The sequence below is a fragment of the Coenobita brevimanus genome, chromosome 50 (genome assembly GCF_032717465.1).
Source record: "Coenobita brevimanus isolate Jiangsu-jjx chromosome 50, ASM3271746v2, whole genome shotgun sequence".
NCBI lineage: Eukaryota > Metazoa > Arthropoda > Malacostraca > Decapoda > Coenobitidae > Coenobita > Coenobita brevimanus.
This window is the reverse complement of record NC_137003.1, coordinates 27,547,532-27,573,321: the sequence shown is the minus strand read 5'-3', so window position 1 is coordinate 27,573,321 and position 25,790 is coordinate 27,547,532.

The following is a 25,790-nucleotide window of genomic DNA, read 5'->3' as shown; positions in this document are numbered from 1 at the left end:
GTGGTGTGGGTGTGAGGTGGTGGTAGTGTGTGTGGGGGGGATGGGGTATGAAGTGGTGGTGGTGTGGGGGATGGGGTATGAAGCGGTGGTGGTGTGGGGGATGGGATGTGAGGTTGTATGGGTGTGGCGGATGGTGTGATCAGGTGGTGTGGGTGTGGTGAATGGGGTGTCGGATGTGGGGGAATGAATGTCATGTGGTGCCGTGAGCATCAGCAATGTAAATATTATTACTTTTGATAACATGGCCGAGGACGAAATGAAGGGACGCGGTGAAGAGATATATGAGAGAGGGAGGTGTGAGTTGGGAGCAGGACAGTGAAATGGCGGGGGACAGGGCGATGTGGAGGCGATTTGTTTGTGGCTACCCCGAACGGGATTGAGGTGTCTGGCAATAGATAGATAGATAGATAACAGAGTTATATTGTGGTAACACTGACCAGTTAGGATAGTTGTTTATTAACTATTGTATAGTGTATTTAGAAAGGTGTGCAGGTAAAAAAATTGCATGCCATGTGGCAATAAATCCTTGCGACTTCCGCTGGAAAACATTATATAATTATAATTAACACATTAACCCATTATAATTTTATTAGATAATTAGCTAATAAAATTATAATGGGTTAATGCGTTACATTGTTTTGACCTCCTAAGTATATTGTGCTACATGTAATCAGTTCTATATACATGAAACATGATATGGATAGATAAAGGATATTTATACATACGGGTGTGCTAATGCTGACGTTATGAACATTTGACTAATACTTTCCGTATATATTATCTGCTTACGAGTTTAAAGCGGTGGTGGGTTAAACAACTGTTTCGAGTGAAGAATGAGGTAGCAGCGGAGTTGTTTCCTAGGTTTGGGGGGGGGGAATGATTGACCAATGGCAACCCGCGTTAAATTTATCGCTAAATAGGTTGCCTGGGACTGCACTGTATATACTTATTAAGACAATACTGTATTAGTAGCCTATAAATAATCATAATTTCAGTCGTGAATTAAGATTCACGTAAGTTTCGCAAGACAAGAGGAGGTGAAAATACTAATCATGGCATACCTATGTTTTTGTTTCATTCGGGGGATGCACTTGGATATATAATGATAAGTATAATAGAATTAAATATATATATATATATATATATATATATATATATATATATATATATATATATATATATATATATATATATATATTGTTAGATAGCCTATGATTTCATCATCCTTTGTGTAATTCTAACGTACAGTATGCTGCATGTTTGATCACGAGCGTGTTCTACCTCACTCCCCCCTTCTACCCTTATAGTAAAGAAAGTCGTTCTTTCTGTTGTTCAGAGCAGGACTGTCAACTCTTTGTCCCCATGGCTTCATTTGCGCGTCCTTCATACAAGTTGTATCAAGCTCTGCCGGCCCCTATATAATGAGCTCAGTCTCTGCATTATTGCCACTTAGATCTACTCCTCATTTTGTTCACATCTCTGTCCTCCCCTGTACAGCTGTTATTATTGTGAGTACTCAGGAAGTCTCCAACCATCTAGCAGCTGCGTAATTTGAGTACAAGTGTTATTACATTTTGTTCTTGTACTGTATAGCATAAGGTGTTGATTCGTAGGCCAAGTAAAGTTTTTGTAATTCATATTGTCAGCCAGTGGTAATAATATTTTGTATCTGTAATAATATATCTTGCGTTAACTGAGCATTATCCAGTGTTTTCTCATTTTATCAGGGCTGACTTAGATAAATTTACTCATGCAAATTTCGTGTTAATAGAGGCTATTGCAGTTAACCATATATTTAACCTGTTTTTTGCCATTACATTATCCTTATGACTCCTGAATGTTTTGTTGTTAGTTTGAGCATTAAACTTTAACTTGTAATTTTTCCTAACTCTTGTTTTGAACCTGGAACTTTACGGGACAGTAGTGATTTTTAGTATTCTCACTTAAAGCGTACATTATCTTTCTCTGTTCCGTAACAATATATATATATATATATATATATATATATATATATATATATATATATATATATATATATATATATATATATATATACAGTGTACGAAACTCGGTTGAGTAAAAGATTGACTGACTGGATTCCACGAGATGGGCAGCGTAGTAGAAAACGACCATATAAGAGATGGAGTTAATAAAGAAGATTGTAGGCAAATCTGGCACAGACTGGCCCTAATAAGGAATTCATGCAAAGGAAAAGGGAGGCCTTTGTTCAGTAGTGGACTCTAAATGGTTAATGATGATGATGATGATAAATGCAGGCTGTATACAGGACGAGTAGACGCAAGATATCAGGTATGTCAACGTTCGATGGCGGGTAAGTATATGTGTCTAACCCTAAGAAAATGGTGTCCATTATACTGGAAATAACGTTGCAAATGGGCTTATTTTACTCCTTGTCATGATGTGTATGTGTCTCCTTTGCATTTGCTAGGCGTGTCATATCGGTTTAAACTGCATATCATAATTTGATCATATTGTCAAAATTTCCTTATACTACCACGGGTCTCTCCTATCGGTCACCGGCATAATCAGTGTCTGATCTGTATTGATGAAGATGGACTGCAACCAGTAATTTGGCATTTATTTTGCATTAACCTGATAATCAATCTTCATACGTGTCGTCTATGGACGTTTCGAATCGCTTGCACAAAGAAGCAGCTCGAAGTCACCAGACTCTACGTTGGTGTGATAAGGTTGGCTGATGTATGATGGCTACTGTCTGCTCAGCATACAGTTATATTACTTTAAGCCTTTTGTATTAGCATTCACTTTGCATTTATTGATTATGGTAATGATTCATGGAGTCACATAATTGTTTTTAAGGCCATACTGCAAACTATTAACGGCATCAACAATAGCAAAACCCAATCACCACTCCCGTCCCACGTAACAGGACGAGGCCCATTCATTCATGGAAACTTACACTACTACTGCCACGCTGCCACATTTGGTCAGGGGGTAGGGTAGGGAGGTAGTAGCGGGGTGTAGAAACTCCTTTCCGCAACTGTATTACTATATGTGGATTGATACTGTCCATCATTATTGTTTATATCCCACCCATCTCTTTTTTCATGATCTCTCGTTTATAAGAAACGGTTCCATTTTCAGCTTCACTGTGTTGCTAGAGCAGTCTGGCTCAAGTACCTGTTGTTCAGTAAGAGTAGAGCGGGCTAAACACCCTCCAACACAGGTGTCTCAGGGAATCATGAGCGCGACTGTACTATTGCGGCCAGGAGTTCTTAGCCAACTTCATCCAGCCAACCCGTGTATGCGGCACGTCGCATTCACGAGCACAGAAGTTGCCTTCGATGCATTTCTGTCGAAAAATATCCCTTCAGCTTTGGGCTTGTACTAATGGATAAAGCAATAGTAATATTTACTTTGAAGGTTTGACTCTGATAACACGAATATATCATACTAATTATTTAATAACTTGTTTCTCGTATAAAACCAAGCAAGTGACAAATATGTACAGTACTATCACGATCCAAAGTTTCTTTACCCCCCTGAGTAGAAGAAGGTCGAAGCCAAGGTTGTAGCAAGACCAGATGATAGGACACTGCCAGTATACAAGACTAATAATGGTTCATGATACCGTGATTCATAAATAGGCTCGTGTGTTTCATCCGGGTGATTCTTATTATCCTAAGCTTCAGGTTAGTGAACCCCTCCATCATGAACTGGCCTGTGTTCGGTGGCCCGTCATTTCTTCAACATGGCTTCGACCATCCTTCACTCAGGGGAGTAAAGAAACTTTGGATCATGATAGTACATTTGGTTCCACTCCACGCATTCATGTAGGTTTGAACTAGCGAACACAGAGTGAACAAGTTCGAAGTATTCATTTGTTACCAGGAGAGAGAGAGAGAGAGAGAGAGAGAGAGAGAGAGAGAGAGAGAGAGAGAGAGAGAGAGAGAGAGAGAGCGTGTATGGTGGGCGCCTGTGAATTTTGGAATGATGAGGTGGAGGCAGACTGGCGCAGGGAAATGCAAGGGATGAGAAACCCTGGATTCCTGTGATCCATTGGAAACAGGCCACAATGTGAATATTTCTTCCATCAGTCACTAGAAATTGTCTTGTTTTGTGATATATATATTTTTCTTTTTAGGATTGCTTTCGTTTGAATAATGAATTAGGAGATAAAGCATGTTGATTTAACAAAAAGCTGTGCTTAAGTAATTTGCCTCTCTGTCCACAGAGATATTCAGTTAATGAGAAAAATACTCATGAGTTTGCCAAAAATCTCCAGGTGCCAACCACCAGAGAAAGAAAAAAAAAGCGAACATAACGCATTTAACAGAAGTTACGCGGCCTGCCAAATTATTTGACAAAGTCTACTGGCGTTACCCAGAATAAAACCCATCTTTCATTTTGTCCGAGGAGACGTTATCCTGGGATAGATACACTCCTTCGTCACTAGCCAAAGGAAAAATTCCCTGTTTAGCTCGAGCACCTTATTTACTCATATCGCATAAAATCATGTGTATGTAGCCGGAATGAAGCCCCTTATCTACGGCCTGACAAACACCCTGTAAAGAGTACCCGGTACTATTTTCTACCGCCAGACTGAGCTAAGCGGTGAGACTCGTCTTTCTTGTAAGGAAATCCACCCAGCCTCTGTGTGTGTGTGTGTGTGTGTGTGTGTTGAATTGCGAGTCATCTGACTTGTGGTGAATGGTATGCGGGTTGGTAGGTTGGTGACTGGGTGGGTGGATTGGTTAGTGTAGGGTGGTTTTCACAGGCGGATTAGGTGGAGTGGGTGGGCGAGAGGGAGGGAAAGGGTTGTTGGGCTGGTTAAGTGGGATGGAGTGGGGTTCGTGCATTGTTTAAGTGGGATGGGTGGTGGGGCTACCTGTAGGACAAGACAAGAGACGGGTTTGTGTCGTCCTACTTTTGAGACATACTGTATTGAGTAAGGTTGTGGGTATGTGCATTGATGGGTGGGTGTGTAGGTGGATGGACGGATTGTGGGAAAACAGGCCACTGCGGTTAGGTGATTTGAGTTAATGTCCGAGTTGGGAATATCGGTGCACAGGGGATATTATTATGGAATCATGCTGAAGTAGATATATATATCCAGTGGGTTACAACAGGTCGATCGTGCAATACGTCTGTTGGTTAAGAGGTCTGTGTTTCAACTGCACGCATCAGTGGTGATATAACCACGTCGGATAACAGGTTTATGGGGAAAATAGGTTCATTGTGACAAATACATCCATGGGTATACGTCCATGTAGGAAACCTGCATCCATGGAGAGATTCAAGGTCGACGGAGAAATTGGTCCATGGGGAAAAAATGCATCAATGGGGAAAATTAGTTCGTGGGAAAATAGGTTACGTAGAAAAGTAGGCCTTTGAAAAAAAAAGTCATTAAGGAAAATAGGTCCATGGGGGATTGTGCTCCGAGTGGTGAAAATGTCCATTGATAAAAATATTCATTGGGTGAAAATAGGTCCATAGGGGCATACACGTACTGTAAACATACATGGAGATATTTACAATAAATGGAACCTAAAATATCCAACTTTTAACAGCGATCGTTCCCTGGAATTAGACTTACCACTACACCTTGAACCAAACAACCATTAGCAAGACCCTATTACCACTTCCTCATCCAGTCATTATATTTCATAATTTACCTTCATTTAGTCATTTAGGCATAGAAAACCAATCGAAACGAAAGGAAAAATCCCTGTTTAACTATGTTGAGCACCTCATTTCTCCACCTCATTCCTCTAAAATTCACGGCCACCCGCTACTCTCTCTCTCTCTCTCTCTCTCTCTCTCTCTCTCTCTCTCTCTCTCTCTCTCTCCTGGTAACAAATAAATGCTTCGAACTTGTTCACTCTGTGTTCACTGGTTCAAACCTACAGGAAGTTTTGGAGTGGAACGAAATATACATATTTGTCACTTGCTGGGCTCTATACGAGAAACACGTTATTTAATAATCAGTATGATATATTCGTGTTATCAGAGTCAAACCTTCAAAGTAAATATTACTATTGCTTTTTCCATTAGTACAAGCCCAAAGCAGAATGGATATTCTTCGACAGAAATGCATCGAAGGCAACTCCTGTGCTCGTGAATGCGACGCTGCCACTTACACGGGTTGACTGGACGAGGGTGGCTAAGAACTCCTGGCCGCAATAGTACATGGCAGAAACTGAAGAAGACACTCTTGCAATGGTCTCCAGAGCTAATTGTTTCTGGGGGAATGGTTGATCTGCCTTAGAGGTAGGGGTAATGCAGACTTTAAGATGAGGAATCCTCCAGGGAGGTGGACCATGATCCACTTCTGTCACAGGAACGTTAATGTCAAGTCTTCGTAAGGTGGAACAGGCTGTATTAACCAGGATGCAGATCCTGAGCCGAAGTATAGGTCGGAGCACAAGAGCATCAAGTGTAGTTCTGTTGTCAGGAGAACAATGAGGGGCAAGATGGGTAGGGTGAAGGCATCTGACGCCGAAGGAAAAGATACTGGAGTATATTCTTTCAAAAAGGGTGTGAAGATTGAGTTCAATTTGCATGTTGACTCTTCTGATGGACATAATAAGACAACCCAGGATGTATCTCATTACTTTGATCTGAAAATTCTCAATGGGGTCAAAGGATGTCTTTGGGATTTGACTGAATGCAGAGAAGGGGTAATCAACAACTGACCATATGAATACAATGTAAATTGTTCCAGCCACAGGGGTAGAGATTCCGGCAGCACTGTTGGTGGGACACTTGAGGGAGTTAAACAGTCCTGCCGCCAATCTATGAGGTCTTAGGTTATGGGATGAACTTGATGTCATAAAGGTATGGTTGGGGTAATCCATACAGGTGCACCCAGGCATAGGCATTGCCCGCACAAGGGGATGACACTATTTCCTACAGTGAATTCTGGAAGCGTTCCTGAGTTGTGGGGAGAGAAGATTCTACTTCTTTTCTGGGGAGAGGATGAGGCCACACGTGCAAGACAACTAACAGAATGACTGAGGGAAGCGCTGAAAATCTACTGGAGAGCTGGAGTGAATGCAGACTTCATCAGTGTAACAGGTAACAGTGACACCGGGAATATCTGGAAGAAGAGAGAGTAACCCATGCATAAGGACATTAAAAAGAAAAGGGCTCAGAACACCACCTTGCACAGTACCGAGTTCGAAGGTCTTGGAGGAGCTACATGCACCCTTAAAACAGATACTGTAGGGTCTGTTACGAGGGAAACCTCTTATCCATCTCAGAAGGTTTTCTTGGACATCAAATTCCACCAACTGATCGGGCATGATATCTGTGTTTGCGACATCAAAGGCACTTTAAGATCAATGAATGCTCAATGAATGCTACATTGATGGTGGTGCAGAGGAAGGTATAAAGTTCCATTGGATAATCATATGTATTCCATTAGACAATGATGTGTACTTCTTTGTGACAGAAAACTATACAGTCAGGGTGAGAGTTAATTCTCCAACCGAAACATAAGAAGTGTAAGGAAGATGCGTTTGAGCACCTTGCTCAAGCAAGAAGCAAGGGAAATAGGTCTGAATTTGTCATGTTTCGGAATGGACACAACCATGCTGAAGGTTCAGGCATTAGGTACAGTCGTCAGAATAAATTCGCTGCAAGTCTACTCGTGTGATGTGAGTCCTTTTGTCTGGCAACAGTGTAAGGGGACTAGTTGCCACGTAGCCTTTTGTACACTTTAACGACGTGTTTTTTAAAAATGGTACTAGAGGCTGGCTAGAGTACAATATTATGTATACCGTATTTAATCAGTATAAAAAAAAAGTGCAAGAGCTGACAGAATGTTATGAAACGACGTAGGAGCGTAATACTCTGACATTCCTCATAACCGTGTCTAAACTCCCTTCCCCTCTCTCCCCCTTTCTCCTCCTGATGTCCCCCCTCTCCTCCTTCCCCCTCCTACTCCCCACTCACGTTCATGCCTCTCTACTATCTCCTCTCCTCACTCTCTTTACCTTCATTCATTTGTCCACGGCACTAACCCGACTGGTGCATCACAATTCTCTCTTGACTGTTTACTAAACCAATATTGTCCTGTTCTCAATTGCTCGAAATGCTTTAATAAAATGTATCCAAGGCTAATTACCAATATTCCTGTTCTAATCCCATTCTCACCCTCCCCGTCTGATTCCCACTCTTTTTATTCCAGTTGTCATTCTTTTCTCCATCCCTTGTCACTACCAACAGCCGCTAGATACAGAAACGTTTGAGGTCTCGTTCGTGTGATGTATTCCTTACTTTGCGTGTGTGTGTGTGTGTGTGTGTGTGTGTGTGTGTGTGTGTGTGTGTGTGTGTGTGTGTGTGTGTGTTCAGTGAGCCTGGCAGTTGGTGGCTATTTTTTCAGTAGGCGAAATTAAACAAGCATTTGTGCCCATTCCTCCTACTTCCTCTCTCTCTCTCTCTCTCTCTCTAAGTCTCTGTCTGTCTGTCTGTCTGTCTCTCTCTCTCTCTCTCTCTCTCTCTCTCTCTCTCTCTCTCTCTCGTTCCAAGGAAAATGTTCCCATCCTCCTCATACTGTTCACTGATTCATGAAGCAGAATCAGAACCCATCATGTTTCGAACTACTGCATCACGTTTGGAGTAAAGAGTGGATGAAAAAGACTGAGGTATGACAAGATACTCTCGAATGTAGGGAGCTAAAAGTTTCAGGAATAGACAAGACATGGAGAAGAGTGCAGTTTATTACGCAGATCTGCGCCGTGGTTAAGGTAGGCAGGGTGAGGAGAGAGGGGAGTGGAAATGAAGACGCATGGGGGGGGGGGAGTTGAGAGGTAGGATGGGGAGGGACATGGGGTGGGTACGAGGGAGAGAGCAGAAGTTTCATCACTCTACAACATTCTTCTGTCGTCTTTTGCTCATTTTTATGCTAATGAGATATAAAGACTATTGCATTCTGGGCGATTTATAGCACTAATTCTTACAAACACGTCTTTAAAGCGTATAAAAGCCTGTGTGGCAACTAGTTCCTATACACTGTTGCCAGACAAAACAGCCACATCACACGAGCAGGCTTGCAGCGAATTTATGCTGACGACTGTACATATCCCTTAAGGAAGCAAAGATTTTACGGCTGTAGCATGGGGCTGTCAGGGACTTTCAGGAGTCGGCAAAGGACAGGGTAAGTGATGCCATTATCTCCGGGGACTGTTGCCTTACCCCTTATGAGAGCACATCGCAATTCGTCCTCAGTTATCAGCACATCATCATTCAGCTGGACTGTGGTGGAGAGCACTGTAAAGCTTTTAACTGACAACCCTGTTTGTTAGATGGCACATGGATCCAACACTCTTCTGATTTTTTTAAATGCGAGGAAGAAGGAACCAAAGGCTGAGCCCGCATGAACGTTCCTTCCAAGAAAAAAACAAAATCAATACAAAAGAGAGCCAAATTCAAGATCCATTCATTTCGAGATGCCTGGACACACTGTGTTTGAAAGACTGGAGATCATAGGAAGTAGGAAATACAGACAGAGGGAGACAGTTCCAGAGCTGACCTGTTGCATAAATGAAGGACTGGAAGTAACCGTTAACTCTTCCATTAGAAAGCTGGACAGCAAAGGGATGAGAGTTTGTTGATAGACGGGTGCTACACGCCCGTCGTAGAGGTGGAAGGATGCAAGCAGACAGTTTAGAGGAGCAGTGACCTTTGAAGTAGCGATAGCAATGAGATAAAGAGGCAACAGAGGGAACCAGTACAAGGAGGACAGTTGATGAGACGAAAAGCCTTTGACTCCACCCTATTGAGAAGAGCTGTATGTGGGGAGCCTCCCCACACATGGGAGTTGTATTCTAAACAGGGGCGAATAAGACCCATGTATAAAGTCAACAAGTTACCAGGAGTAAAGAAGGCACGGAGTCAGCTTAGCACACCTAATCTCTTGGAAGCAGATTTTACAAGAGGTGCAATATGATCTTTCCAAGATAAGTCCCGTGTGAATGAAACCCCAAGCATGTTCAAGGATGATGCAGGATTGAGCTGGATATTATTAAACATTAGTGGGTACTCCTGTGGAAGATGTTGGCGGGTTGATTGGTGTAAAAACAGAGTCTTTGATGCATTAAAAACAACAAGATGGTTGATGCAATCTGTGAACTTCTGCCAGGATTTAGTATGGATGGATTGCTAGAAGGTAATTAAATCATCTCTCGATGTGTCATACTGGTGCTGACGGTCAGGTGTTGGTTGCCTCTGGCAAGAGAGACCATCTTCCATCCATCCTCCCTTCTTCTTGAAGGATGCACAGATCAAGTGTTTAATATGAGGTTCAGGGTGACTCCACTGCAAGGTGTTCAGTACAGGTAAGGGTTGCAGTTCTGGAGTAGAAGTGGTACCGGCGGAGGTGGGTGGTGAAGTGGCGCAATATGAGTAAGTCCGGGAGGCATGGTTGTCAGCACACCAAGCACACTTCTCTTAGGCAGAGCAGTAGCATGGTATATGTTGACTATCTAGCACTTGAAGCATCACAGCTGTTCGTCCTTTATTCTTTATAGGTCACAGGATGGGGGACAAGGGAGGAAACTGAAGTTGACAACGAGTGGAGAAGGATCTGGGAGACTACAGATGACTACAAGCCATTTGACATTCATCTCATTTTGATAGAAACGACAAACAGTGGAGATGCTAGAGGGTTCTTTGGCCAAGGAAAAGTCAATGCCTGCAGGGTAGCGGGTGATGAGGTAGGTCGGGAACTTACATGGCCTGACGACTGAGCCCCGACCATCCACGAACAAAGACAGGAATTTACCACTCGTGACCCTGTCTATGTTGTCCCTACGTTGTCTTGAGACATGGATGAGGCGGGAGGTGACAGCAGACTTTTTTACCCCAGCTAGCTTCCTATCTAGATGGAATGTCTTGGTGACCTCAGTTAGTCAATGAAGCTTCATATCAACAGTCAGATACTTTTTGAATAGAAGTTTGATGCACTCAGCCTGGGGAGGAAGTGGTGCAGGCTTGGAAGGTGTCCTCTGAGGAGTGAGGCGAGGGAAGTGATCAGGAACTTTGTGCTGATAAGAAATCTCATTGCGCTTGGATGTTTTTGCGCCAGAAGACGATGGTTCACTGTTAATATCTGAAGCGTGTTCCACTGAGCGGTTATCGGAGGTTGAGCCATGGGTGACGAGGTGGGAGGACTAAAGGTCGAGGCAGCCTGCAGTAAATGTGGAGCCCAGGTGTCTATGTAGTTCAAGTGGGGGCCAAGCTTCCTCAGATGAGACGTTGTCATCACTAAGTGCTAGGTCGACCTCAAGATCAGCTAGGGTGGCAGGTCGAAAGTATTCCATATCACTGAAATAGAGTAGCGTTCAGAGCTTTGGCCACACATTCACCAGTGGAGTGGAACTGGTGCGTGAGATTGGCAGAGTGACGTAGCCATGACAATACTACATGTCATGCTCCTAGCACTGTGCATGTGCAGACACGAGAACTGCCAACTGGAGGGGACTGGCCAGGTGAATGGGTTTTTATATAAAACATACTGACAAAGTCCTAAAATCCTTCAATTCTTAAATGACACTATACTAAAGAATAGGCCCTACCATAGCTCTCTGCCAAGGCTGGAGGATGACTGCTTGCTAGATCCTTCAGAATTTCGTCAAAACCAGGAGAACTTTCTCATGAGTTTGTTTACTTGCCACGAATGCCACCTGTCCTCCTTCAGTATTAGTGATAAAAACAATGTTTACTTCAATAACTCTCTACCCTTTCAGAATGCTCGGTCATAATAGGATAGAAACCGCTTGAAATATTATGTTAAAACACACACACACACACACACACACACACACACACACACACACACACACACACGATGGCAAATTGCTTCTTCCTTGATCTGTGGAAGATTACACTCGTATATATTCTGTACCCTTTTGCATTTACAATAACATACCATTTGGACAACTATACGGTGCTGAGCTCTGCCTATGGAAAAATGTCTGAAAAGGAATATGACAATACGTGGAGTTCAACAGTGACGGTAAACATATGCAGTTTTTATCACGATAGGTTTTATATAACGCAGATATATAGCTTGTATGAGAACAGAGTTACATATTTGATATTCTAGATGGATGACCTGCGATCATCCTGGGGTGTTGGTGTGTTCGATGTTGGTGGGTATGGCCAGGACGCTAACGAGACGCAGGCACAGCTCTCCCGGCTGGTTGACAAGGCTCGCCAGGTATGCTACCCTTCAGTATGTCATATGATGAACTGGGTGTCCCAGTGAAGAAAGTCAGCAGTTGTCCTGGGCAGAAGACAGTTTGTTAAACGATACGTGATGATGCATGACAAATGACATCACATATATTGTCTGCTAGGGAACTCAGTGCTAACAGGAACGCTTTACCCTCATAAATCTCTGACCTTTTTTAAATAACCTCACTCTGTGTATAATCCGTCGTGGCTGGAGAAGACAACATTTGGAATTAAAACTTGTAATGTGACATCATTTTCTAACGAAGAATCGTTAGAAAGGGTCCGCAGAAGTATACACTGTTGCAACTTAACACACTTCTGGTCCAAACAGTTTTTGTCTGCTTTACCAGGAAATGTGAAAAAAAAAATCAGGAGAATTTTTTTGGCCTAATATTTAAATAAAAAAACATAGACAATCTTTGATAGCCACAGAAACCACTGTAGAATTCTGAGAAGATAGGAATTATATACGGGTATTACTTGTTAAGCACTTACATTAGACCCTTTTGGCTCAAAGACTATCTTACTGCAGACAGCTGTGTAGTGTATTGTCTTGCCTCTCTGTTTCATATTTATGGCTGTTCCAGCATAACACGCAGAGTCTCAAAGAGAATAGCCTGATACATTCATGGTGGGTGACGCAAGTTCCTTTACACCTCTACTAGATGGCGGTTCACTGTCTGGTCATCACCACAATGCAGACTAGAACCATTTGCCTAATGATACTTTTTGCTCAGAATGAACAACGAAACTGTCACTCAATGAATTTCAAGAATGTTACCCATCCATTTTCATTACATTTATGTCGGATAACATCACATCATCATAAAATGAAAGAAAAGCATTCGGACGCCGAATGCTAGTAGCCCGCCAGAATATGCTTTGGCCAAGTCTAAGATTTTAGACATATCGTGATACCCTGAAGGTTTGATGTTGATAGATCGAGCAGTTCATGAGATATAATGGCGCTAAAGGCGTGCAATAAAATCTTGTTGATCTTTGGCAGGCATTTTGGTGACCTTGACCTTAACCTCGAGTACCCATTTTCGATTCGTCCAAGATTTTGGCCATATCTTGATACCGTGAAGATTTCATGATGATAGCTCATGCCGTTCCTGAGATATAATAGGAACACAGACACACACACACACACACACACACACACACAAACTACACACACACAAACTACACACACACACACACACACACACACACACACACACACACACACACACACACACACACACACACACTCACACACATACAGACAGGGTAAAAACATTATCGCTCCGCTTTGATAAAAGGCGGGCGATAATTATACTGATGTCTATTTCATTACTGAGGCTTTGCATCCAGTGTCTTTGTAGTCGGTGATTCGTAGGAATTATTTGTCCAGCCTCGTTCACCAACGGGGCATATTGTATCACGCTGGCTAGCAAGCATTCTGGAGCACACCTCATGGAACATGAGGTGTCTATCATTTGTAGGGTTTACATTTTGTAAACTTAAATTCTTCCAGATAATTGTGGTATTGTTTATAATGTGATAGGTTTGACTGACACTTAAGCTACCAGACTGATAGAGCTTCCTGTAGAGCAGTGGTTCTTAAAAAAATTTCAGCTCCGATACCCCAGAATCAATTGCGAGTCAGCCCGATAACCCCTCTCTAATATTGTTACTCCTTCCACTTTCAACTTCCTGAAAAAAAAAGAAAAAAAAAAGAAAGATAAGAGAGAATGCCTATGAACAAACATCTGCATTCTATAGATTCCTTTATTTATATTTTCAACAAAATAACGTTCATACACAGATTAGTTAGTCGTGTTTACCATATATATTTTTTTTTTTTTCATGATACCTTTCTGGATTCCCCCAAGAAGCCATTTCGATATCGCCTGCGAGTATCGAGGCACTACTTTAAGAACACCTGCTCTAGGGAAATAATTTGTATGATAAAATACAGTTCAATAGATTTTTTTTTTTTTAAATAAGGAAATACACTTGGATATGAAATACAAGTCAACTGCTCGACTGAGAAATAGCCTCTTTCTCTAAGCAACCGAGTATGTCTAGGGGATAATGAGACTTTCTAGCAACCCTGCTCAGTGCCACAGCTTAATACAGCATACTTAAAAACTAAGTAGGTTTTAATGAAAAAAATAGATAGATAGATACAGTAGATAGATAGATAGATAGATAGATAGAGAGAGAGAGAGAGAGAGAGAGAGAGAGAGAGAGAGAGAGAGAGAGTATAAGCCTAATGAACCCAAATCTTGTTACTGATTAATGGTAACAAATTTTGCCATGCTTTTGTCATATTAACTATGCGTAGCCTATTTATATACTCATAAATATTAAAAGAGCATTTCAGACAAGCTTTCCTTAAGTGTATTAAAAAATATAAAAAAAAAATATTCATTTACCACGAACAGCCGTTCTCCCTTTGTGTAGTAAGAAAACTAAAAAGCTTTCGCGCTATCATATCATTTCCCAATACAAACCTCACATAAGCAGGTCCCCAATCCCCTTTGATAATTCTAATTCTCATTGTGACATATGGAAATATATCAGTGTATTACTTTTATTTAAGTAACGGTTTAGGAATGGGTATTATGATTTCCAGTAGTTTCTTCACCCTCATAACTCTGATGATTTCTCTGTGGTGAGTTAAATCATATGGCAGTAGCTAGTGTAAAGTTGTCCGAAATATCCTGAGTTCAGTAAATAGTTACCTGTACCTATGATAAAGGGTCTAGTTTTAACACGCCATTCAGCATGGGTTCTGAATGACAAAGGTAATACTCTAATTCCCAGCTGATTATCCAACTATTCAGCTTAATATCCATACTATCTAGCTGTGAATCTTGTGCAAAACACTCCAGCACCCACAGGAAAATATCCTGTACCTGACCAACCGTGGGACATTGTCGTTGGTGACATAATTAAATAACTTTTATCAAATCATAAAAAGTATCTTTTTGCTGCTGCTGATCATTTCTCCCGATATGTAATTTTGGTCCCAAGTAAGGATAAGGCAGCAGGAACAGTCGCGCGGGTAATCAAAGATAATGTTATCAGTAGGTTCACCACACCAAAGATGATAATAAGTGACAATGAAAGGGAATTTAACTATGAAATCCTACAAGAAATATGTAAACAATACAGAATGAAAAAGATTAATGTTTTAGCCTATCATTCGGCTTCCAATGGATTGGTAAGGAGACAGAATAAAAAAAAGTATGTACTACGTCACATACTCAATGAGAATTATGCAGAACTGGGGTAACCGGATCCCCAGTGTGGAAGCATTAATTAATTGTCCATTTAACAAGTCTATAGGAGACACCACATTTTTTTATTGACGGGACAAACAGATGTCTCCCATACGAGTTATTGGAAGGCAAGCAAATGCCTATAGACAATAATGATGATTATTCAAAGCTTAGTTTACGTGATTTCCAAGACATTAATACAAAGTTAAAGAAACAGTTAATGATGTCCAAGGAAGATATTACGGAATCATTTAATAAGATGGCAAAAGAATCAAATATCAACATAGGTAACACTGTCTATTGCATCATTCACACTAAAGACAGTAAGCTGTCACTGAAAATTGAAGGCCCATACAGGGTAATTAAGAAAACAGCCAATAAGGTATTAATTAAGTCATTATCAAGTGACGAAGAGATATTCAGCTTTGCAGTTATAAAACATCGGATACAATCGAAAATCCAAGGTATTAATACATACCGGAATGAATAACGATCGCTTACCAAGCACACAAACATAGGTCCAACTAATTCTGCAATTATTACCATAACAAGGCATTTATATGACCTAGGAATCGATTTAGACTCCTTTTATAGGTAATACACTGAAGAATTCAGATCAGAGAAATTTTTCTCCAAGAGCCAGATTAAATTCAAGATAGCTGAAATGTCCAACATCAGTATCATCACCCCATCAATACTTGGTAACATCATTGGATTAGCTATCTAACAAAGTTAATCTCATGGTAGGTAAAGATGATAATTATTCCATGGACTTTACTATTTATGCTGAAAGCAAGAGGAAATCCTCATGTACACACTCAACATGTAGTAAGACAAGGTTGCCTTATCGCACCATCCGCCTCAACAGCTACTGTATGGTGCAAGACATAGTGAGCAACGAAAATAGTTTGGACGTACTGTGTAACTTTAGAATTCTAGAAGCAGTATGTACAGGCTCTTCCTCATGTGATCATCCAACACACGAAGTGGGTGATATTAAGTTAGTGGACTGGGAGCTAGAACACGCTAAAACCATTACGAACACCATGATCCAGGACATCTCATCATGTCAGACTGACACAATCAGGGAAACATACATCACAGATACACGTGACAAACGTGGTTTATTCGATCTCGGTGAAGCAATTCTTGGTGACATTTTTGGATTGGCTACAGAAAATGATCTTGGAGAAATACATAGCAAATTTATTAAGATTGCACAAACTCTCATATCAATATAAGCTAGCTGATACGAAGAACACTGTAATGATGAAGATTTTTAAAGAACCTATGAAACACAGAGAAATCAACTCAAGAAACTGTAGAGAAGGTAAATGCACTGAAAGGAAATACTACACTTTTCCAGCACTTATCAGTGGTCATGCAATATACTGATATAAAAATATTTCAGTTATACAATAATAGACCTCATCATCAAGTTTTCACGAAAGGCATTGCTAATGCTGGTTACGGCAAGATCACCATTAATATAATTTTGATTCACAATCTACGCCAAACAATCAGTGAAGGCATAAATAAATAAGCAAGATTTGAAGCCTTTGTTTGAGGAAAGGAATCTGATATTATATTATCCATACTTAGAAGCAATACTTACACAACATCAATAGTAGTTAATGTACCATTCATAACTGATAATTTCTTCATGGTCTATCAAATCTATCTTTTCCTTCTATTAAAGATGACTCATTAATCACCATCATCACCAAAACAGAAGTCATCATGGTCACCAATAAACAGGACACTGTCACCTTTGGTAGTGAAACAACAATTGAACATAAATGTCGCACATCATTGCATGCTTTTCTTCTTTGTCCTGCGTATATCTTCACGTTTCAGCCAGCTGAGATAGTCTTTTGTGAAATGGCTATCATAAAGAACCACGTCATTGATGATCACTACAACTTCAAACCTGCTGCAGATAAGCTCATCCATCATCAACGCATTGGACATTCACAGTTTAATTCACTCAGAATACATCAATGTTCGTAACTTGCCAAGACACACCTTCAGCCCATATACCAGCATCTGGTTTATACATATATCACCAAATTACTGTTTAGTATTCCACTTCTCCTACTAGAAATCACTGTGCTATCCTAATCCACACACGTAAGTTCTTCCAGCCATTACCTATGATGAATTTAAATACAAGTATGCATACTACGTTAACTTCACCAAACTTTGAAACCATGAAACTGATCAATCAAGCAATGCAACCTTCGGAGGAATATAGAAGAGTTATGAACAATGTATGTTATGTTTATAGCCCAGCACCAGTCATCATTATAATTTTCTCCATCATAATTTGCTATATTAATACTGGGAATGCACAGAATGCAAGGTAGAATTGAAAACTTAGAAACAACATGTAAATGCAATGCAGTACAAGTGAGACCAACTGTTTATATATATATATATATATATATATATATATATATATATAGATAGATAGATAGATAGATAGATATAGATATATATATATCAAAATATGGGGTTACATATGGTATAATATTAAACTGAATATAAACTGCAAAACAGAATGACGCCAGCAGTACACGTATCCATTTTACATTATGTTACCGTATTATTATGCCTCATATAAGTAGACAGCAAGTACATTCTTGATACATGTGTCTACTGTAGACTTGCCACTGTATTGGCAATGTTTTGCTGTTTTGTATATATATATATATATATATATATATATATATATATATATATATATACAGTACTCCCCCTTAATACGCGGGGTTATGTACTAAGGAGGTGCCACATTCTTGGGATTGATAAACAGATGTAAAAAATAGGGTTAGATCATGGCGTTTCAAAAAATTTCCTTTTTTTGACCCTCAAACAAGTATGTATTAACTCTCCCAATCCCGACGTTTTCTGAGCTTTGGTCCTCCCCAGTCCCGGCTTTTTATGGGCCATTTTTTTTTTTTTTTTGCTCAAACATTCGCTTTTGGTCAGAAACTAAGGAAAATCACAAAGAAAGGTGTCCCTTGGGTCCAGAAATGGCTTACCTGGAGCACGTAAGTTTGACAGGTACTGCCATGCTCTATGAGTAGTCTTTTCGCCATACGTTTTCTATGGTGGCACGGGTACTCTGAACTGATGCAGTATACGTTTATTATCATGTATTCATATGTTGGAAATATGTATACCAGAAGTATATTGAGTTTTATACAGAAAAAAATGAGAAATAAGGTATGTACCACTGTGCGACCCTAGCGAAATCGGTCGATTATGTCACCGATGGATAACAAACATCGTTATTTCATCAGCTATTGTATTTTTTCATGTTCCATATTACTTCCACAATTACATCATACCATTTTCAACTTTACATAATTGTTTGTACATATTTTGAGGCATTATGACAAGAATTAACATAAAAGTAGCGCTTATTTACCAAGTGAGATCATTTTATTTCATGCTTTTTTCAACTCAGATTCTATTTTTGCACCTTTTAGATTACTTATAACATAATATATAACCCACTTACATGTTATACAATTAGTTTTATAGATGTACTTGCTTTACGAAAAGAATTAGCATAAGAATAGCGCTTATTTACCAAGTGACAACTTGGTCTTTCATGCTTTTTTCAACTCAGATTCTATTTTTTCACCTTTTTGATTACTTATAACATAACATATTACCCATTTACATGTTAGACAATTGCTTTTACAGAAGTACATGCTTTATGAAAAGAATTAGCATAGAAGTAGCGCTAATTTACGTAGATAAACCATGTCATGTCATTATTTTTTCACCTCTGAATTTATTTTCTCCCCCTTTATAGTACTTCTCACATTACATTCTGGCCTTTTCCATGTTAGACATTTGCTTTCACAGTAGTACACGATTTAGAGTAAGCCTTATCCTAATATATATATATATATATATATATATATATCTATATATATCTATATATATATATATATATATATATATATATATATATATATATATATCTATATATATATATCTATATATATATATATATATATATATATATATATATATATATTATATATATATAAAGAGAGAGAGAGAGTACACTGGGAGACAGCTTATCCCATAATTGGTGGCTAAATTTAGAGCCCTTGGGGAATTTCCCACTCCTCTTACACCGTGAACAGAATTCTTCCTAGCGCTTATTTACCTACTGACTGTATATTCTGTGACTTTCAACTTAGACTGTTTTTCAACTTACTAACTTTACAGTAACTATACAACCTCCAATGATTAGTATCACATAAGATAACATGGCACTATTATGATACAGAGCGACACTTTATCGCGTATGTACAGGCCTTATCACACTACACACACTTTCAATAGTGCCTGTTATTATGATACTCACGGAAGCACGGTTGCAGGCAGAGAGCAACGTTGCATTCCACACACTCGTACCTAGTGTCTCTTCTGACCTGGGTAGGTAACTCGAAATCTAATTATTCACCTTTTATAATACTTCCAATATAACATATTACCCCTTTACATGTTATACAATTGCTTTTATAGATGTACATGCTTTACGAAAAGAATGAGCATAGCAATAGCGTAACCACGTGAATTCAGGTCACTCGAAATCTAAATATTCACCTTGTAAAAATACTTCCAACATAACATATTACCCCTTTACATGTTATACAATTGTTTTTATGGATGTACAGACGTCGGAATAAGTTCGTTTCCTTTTCCGTGTTTGTAACACTGCTCGATGGAGGGGTATCCCCTCCTCCTCCCTTCTTCATAGTCCCACACTCCCACCCAATCCCCCCCACTTTTCTCTCCGACCCCATAACCCCACCCGGTACCCTCCATACTCTCGCTCACAGCCAGGTAGGAGTTTCTGTAGTTCAAGCACCTCTCTGATTACGTGTGGTCCGAACAACTAATAAAGGAATAGTACAGTATATATCATAAACCAAGTTAGGAAAAGGTTTACTACACTGAGAGAGAGAGAGAGAGAGAGAGAGAGAGAGAGAGAGAGAGAGAGAGAGAGAGACAGAGAGACAGACAGACAGACAGACAGAGAGAGAGAGAAAAAAAATCTGCTGTGATTAAGTGTTGCGTTAGTAGACACCTCTTTTACACACACACACACACACACACACACACACACACACACACACACACACACACACACACACACACACACACACAGATAGAGAGAGAATTAATCTATTTGCCTATTGCCAGACGCCATAATCCCGTAAGGGGTGGCCATTTGACTTTGAGTTATTTGTTTTACGGGGAGGGGCTCTAACCCTCCACCAACCCACTTGTTGACACGAGGGAAGCACGTATGGCTTGGTTATATGGTTACCACCCAGCGTTGTGAATGGTTTCTTGGGTCACGGGAAACCATTTGGCTTGTCACTCTATGTAAAGCCACTTGTAAAGGAAAGAAAGGCAATAAGAAGTGACAGGAGAGATGGGAGAAATAGGAAGAGAGGAGGGTAGGCACAGAAAAAGAATGATAAAGGCTAAAGAAGAAGTAAGCATCATTACATCAAGTGAGTGGATGATGGTCGCCACCACCTACCATAAATGCGTTGTGATTAAATGTTGCGATAGTAGACACCTCTTTTACACACACACACACACACACACACACACACACACACACACACACACACAGAGAGAGAGAGAGAGAGAGAGAGAGAGAGAGAGAGAGAGAGAGAGAGAGAGAGAGAGAGAGAATAAATCTGCTGTGATTAAATGTTGCGGTAGGAGACACCTCTTTTTCACACACACACACACACACACACACACACACACACACACAGAGGAGTTATAAAGAAAAGTTAGGATCTTAATGACTATGCAGCCAGTACCGTGGAGATACTTCTTGTTTGCCTGGGAATGCATATCCAGTTCACATTTATTCTAGTGTAAGATCCTGCCGATGAATCCCTTAAACTTCTCTATTGTAGTGTTAACAACGTCAATGTCGAGTCAGTTCCATGTGGAATAGATCTTGCACGTGAAAGTGTTTTCACAAAATTCTGTTGGTAAATTTTTTTCATTTACAGCTTCCAACCATGGTTGTGTGCCGAGTCCGTGTTAAGAGTAAGCAACTTTCTATGTAATGATTGTGAAACACATTCAGATTTTAAACACTTTAATGAGCTGACCTCATAGTCTACGAGGTTCTACTAAAAAAGTCCCACAGCCTTCAGGCGAACCTGATACCTAAGTCTCCTGAACTCTTTTTAGGTCGACGTATGTCTTTTTCAAGTGACCAAAATTCCACAGCAACTCAGGAAGTGGCCGTATTAAGGACATATAAACTGTGAGAACGAACTCTTTATTCCGCGCGCGTGCGCGCGCGCGCGAGCGAGCGAGCGAGAGAGAGAGAGAGAGAGAGAGACTTGGAATGGTAAGAACAATCAGGAGAAATACTGATAAAAAAAAAAGTGAGTGGGACGAGAAACTGAAGCAGAGAAGAGGAAACCACGCAGGTGAAAAAATGGAACAATGTTACAGAAGTGACACAGGGACGGAAGCACACACACATACCCACACCCACACACACACACACAAACGCACTCTTTCTGAATAATTCCCTCCTTCCCCTTTCTTTATAGCTATCTGCTCAGTCCCTACCTTCCTCCTTCTCTCTTTCCTTTCCTTCGTCTCTCTCCCCCTCTGTCACTCCCTCCTTACCTCACTCTTTCTCCTTCCCAGTGTCACAATTTTGTCTTTCTTTTTTCCATCTGTCACATGGGTTACCTTTTTTTCTCCATTACTCTCTCCGTATTTCTTTACTTGTACTAAATCCATTTCCTTCACTGCTTTCTTCCCCCATTAATAACTGCATACTCCTTTTTCTCTCTCCTCTCTCCGTCACCCGAAATCTCTTCATTCATTCCACTCCTCCCACTGTCTTTCCCTCCCTTCCTCTTCCTCCCCTTGTCTTCTCTTCTTAACATCCCCCTTCTCTTTCTTGCCCCCAAAATTAACCTATTTTCTTCCCACTCTTAATCTCTACTTTCTCTCCACAAATTTCTCTAATTTCTCTGTTTCTCTTCCACCTTTTTACTTAAAAGTCATTCGTTCTGATCGCCCTCAGTGCTTTCGTCTTATCCTACTTAGTTCTTTTCCTGAGTCCTTGCCAGAATAACACACTTTCTTCCTCCTCCCTGTTACCTTACCTCCTTCTCTAAGGTTTCCCACTATCGTTCTTAGTATTCCGGTCCGTAGCTCTCTTTCCCACTTTCTCCTTTTGTTATCCCTATTTCTATGTTTGCTCCATTCCCATTTTCTCTCAGCTGTCTCCCCAGTTGTCTCCACTTCCCTGTCTCCCGGCCTTTCTATTCACATCTCCTTTTTCTCTTTCCTTTTCACACTGCATGTATCTCATTCCACCTCTCACTGTCTCTCCTCACTCTCTCTTTTCTTAACTCGGTGTTCTTTCCTTGCCTCTCCCCTTTATATTTTCTCCGTAACTGCCATCTCATTTCTCATTTTTCCACTGAGTCTCCCTCTCCGCCTGTCGCTCCCTGTCTTTTAATTCTCTCTCTCTCTCTCTCTCTCTCTCTCTCTCTCAGTGTAGTAAACCTTTTCCTAACTTGGTTTATGATATATACTGTACTATTCCTTTATTAGTTGTTCGGACCACACATAATCAGAGAGGTGCTTGAACTACAGAAACTCCTAGCTGGCTGTGAGCGAGAGTATGGAGGGTACCGGGTGGGGTTATGGGGTCGGAGGGAAAGTGGGGGGGTTGGGTGGGAGTGTGGGACTATGAGGATGGGAGGAGGAGGGGATACCCCTCCATCGAGCAGTGTTACAAACACCTTAGTCCACTGAAAAGGAAACGAACTTATTCCGACGTTTGTACATGCTTTACGAAAAGAATGAGCATAGCAATAGCACTACCACGTGACTTCAGGTACCGTCATTATTTTTTCAACTCAAAATCTAATTATTTACCTTTTATAATACTTCCAATATAACATATTACCCCTTTACATGTTAGACAAGTGCTTTCACTTTCTGCTAACCCACACCACCCCTAACACGAACACCACGTGGACGTGTTGCCTCCCCCACACCGCTCTCACTTTCACGAATCTGTCTGCACTCTCCCGCCCCAACACTTTCACTTTCTGCTGCCCAAACCATCCCCACACCACTACTTCCTACCACAGAACACATAGAAGGAACATACCTGTGGAACAGTCGCGATGTGACGTCTGTCCCAGTCCCACGTGGCGATATCTTTTCCTTCCCCAGCCAGGAAAATACGCCACCATGTACTGCTTCCTCGTCCTCGTCCTCGTCCTCGCCTGATGGTATGTGTTGCTGCCTAGATGCAGCACGTGGTGCAGGCTGGCCGTCCCCTGCCCTCCTATATGTTATATATTTGACCTTCCTTGTGGAAGGGACCTCCTCATCACTGCGCTGGTAACCTCCTCAGTCTGCACGTAATCGACATCGAGGGTGTCATCGTCCAGTGGGGAATCACTATCCCCTGTAAAGGTATCCAGGGTGACTTGTATCTCCTCGTCTGACAGCCCACGACGCGCCATGTCTGACCTGGGTGACGCTGACAGGTAAGTTGATGATCACAGGGTCAGGTGGGGTTAATCTGGGTCTAGGGGATTATCTGCCTGGCGGCGAGTAGGTGAGACTTGCGTAGGCGGGCGAAACAAAAATCAGGCGCGAATTTTGAAAAAAGTGAAAATTATGCAACTTGCAATGTTGCCACGTTAATTCACGTCGACGGGACATGAGTGTACATCATGTGCGGACGTTAATTCACGTCACTGGGACGGCGCGGGTTAACCCGCACCATCCCGACCACTTTTTGACCACTGGTACCCCCCAATCCCGACCATTTTTCGACTCTTTTTTTTTTTGCTAAAACTTTCGCTTTTGGTGAGAAACATCGAAAATTCATAGAGAAATTGCTCACCTGAGGTTTAAAATACTCATTACAAGTAGGAGAGCCTCCTTACCTTACTGGGTTTTCTATCAGGCTGGCACCAAAGAAAACGAGTTCTATGGGAGGATAACTATTTCACACCACTCATAAACGGTATTTATTTATCTACTGTTACGAATTTATATGTAGTACAAGAGTATATTGGTTTTCAAGCAGTAATATAGGCATTATAAGCATTGTTTCACTCACTAATACCTGACCTTTTTTTGCCACATTACCTGATCATCATTTCTAACTGTTTCTTCCTCTAATGCTATGTAAAGTTTGTCCTCCACATTGTCATTGATTGGGGAATCACTCTGGCCCTGAATTTCGTACCGTGGCATGACATGGCTATACTGGCCAGGTCACTGATAACAGGTGAATTCCTGAGAAAAGGGCATGCAGGGGGGGGGAGGAGGTCATGCTGGGTAAGGCATTGTCTCTGCCTGGCATCTTGTTAAGGAAGGTGTCCCGTGTATACGTACCAAAAATGACTCGCGAAAATTGAAAATTGTGGAAATTATGAACCTTGCAATTGCAGGACGTTGAAGTACATCCTCGGGATTAGCTGTGACAAAACGTGAGGACGTGGAAGTACGTCCTCGGGACGGCGCGGGTTAAAGAAAACATGCGATAATCTTGTGAAAAACATGCATTAAACTCTGTACACCAGGCTGAGGGTTCAGAAGGTTGGGTGGTGTAGAGGTAGGGGGCTCCATTACTCAAATGCGGTGGAACAGATAACACAGTGCCATGGCAGTAGGTACCCTAGCACAAGATTCAGAGCTGAATGACTGGTGGGGTTTTGGCAGCTTGAGTGTGAAATGTCATAAACATGGCCGCCCAACTCGAGCGCAGAAGGCCGCATACTTTGAAAAACCGCCTACTTTTGATGTTGTTTGATTCACCCGCATACTTCAAAACTACATACAGTACTTACGGACCACGTAACTGGGGGGAGTACTGTATCTCTGTTATATTGTACAATTATGTTACCAGTGTCAGTTTTACACTATCATGATTTATACCATGTATTTAAATTACTATTTAACTTAACTGTTTAACATGTAGATAAATAGCCTTGTACCAATCATATGTCATTGTGCAAATTGTAATACAAAGTTAGTTTGTAGGTACGACAGTTGGGCATGACCGAGCAATAATATAAGTATTAATAGCACAGTTTGCAATAGTTACAGGCATTATAATCATAGCACAATAATGTCTGGTGCATCAGGAAGAGACTCACAAAACATCCCCTGGCTCTAGACTACTAAGAATGTCAAAACACATGTTTTCAAACACACTCAGGAAAGCCGTTAGCTCAC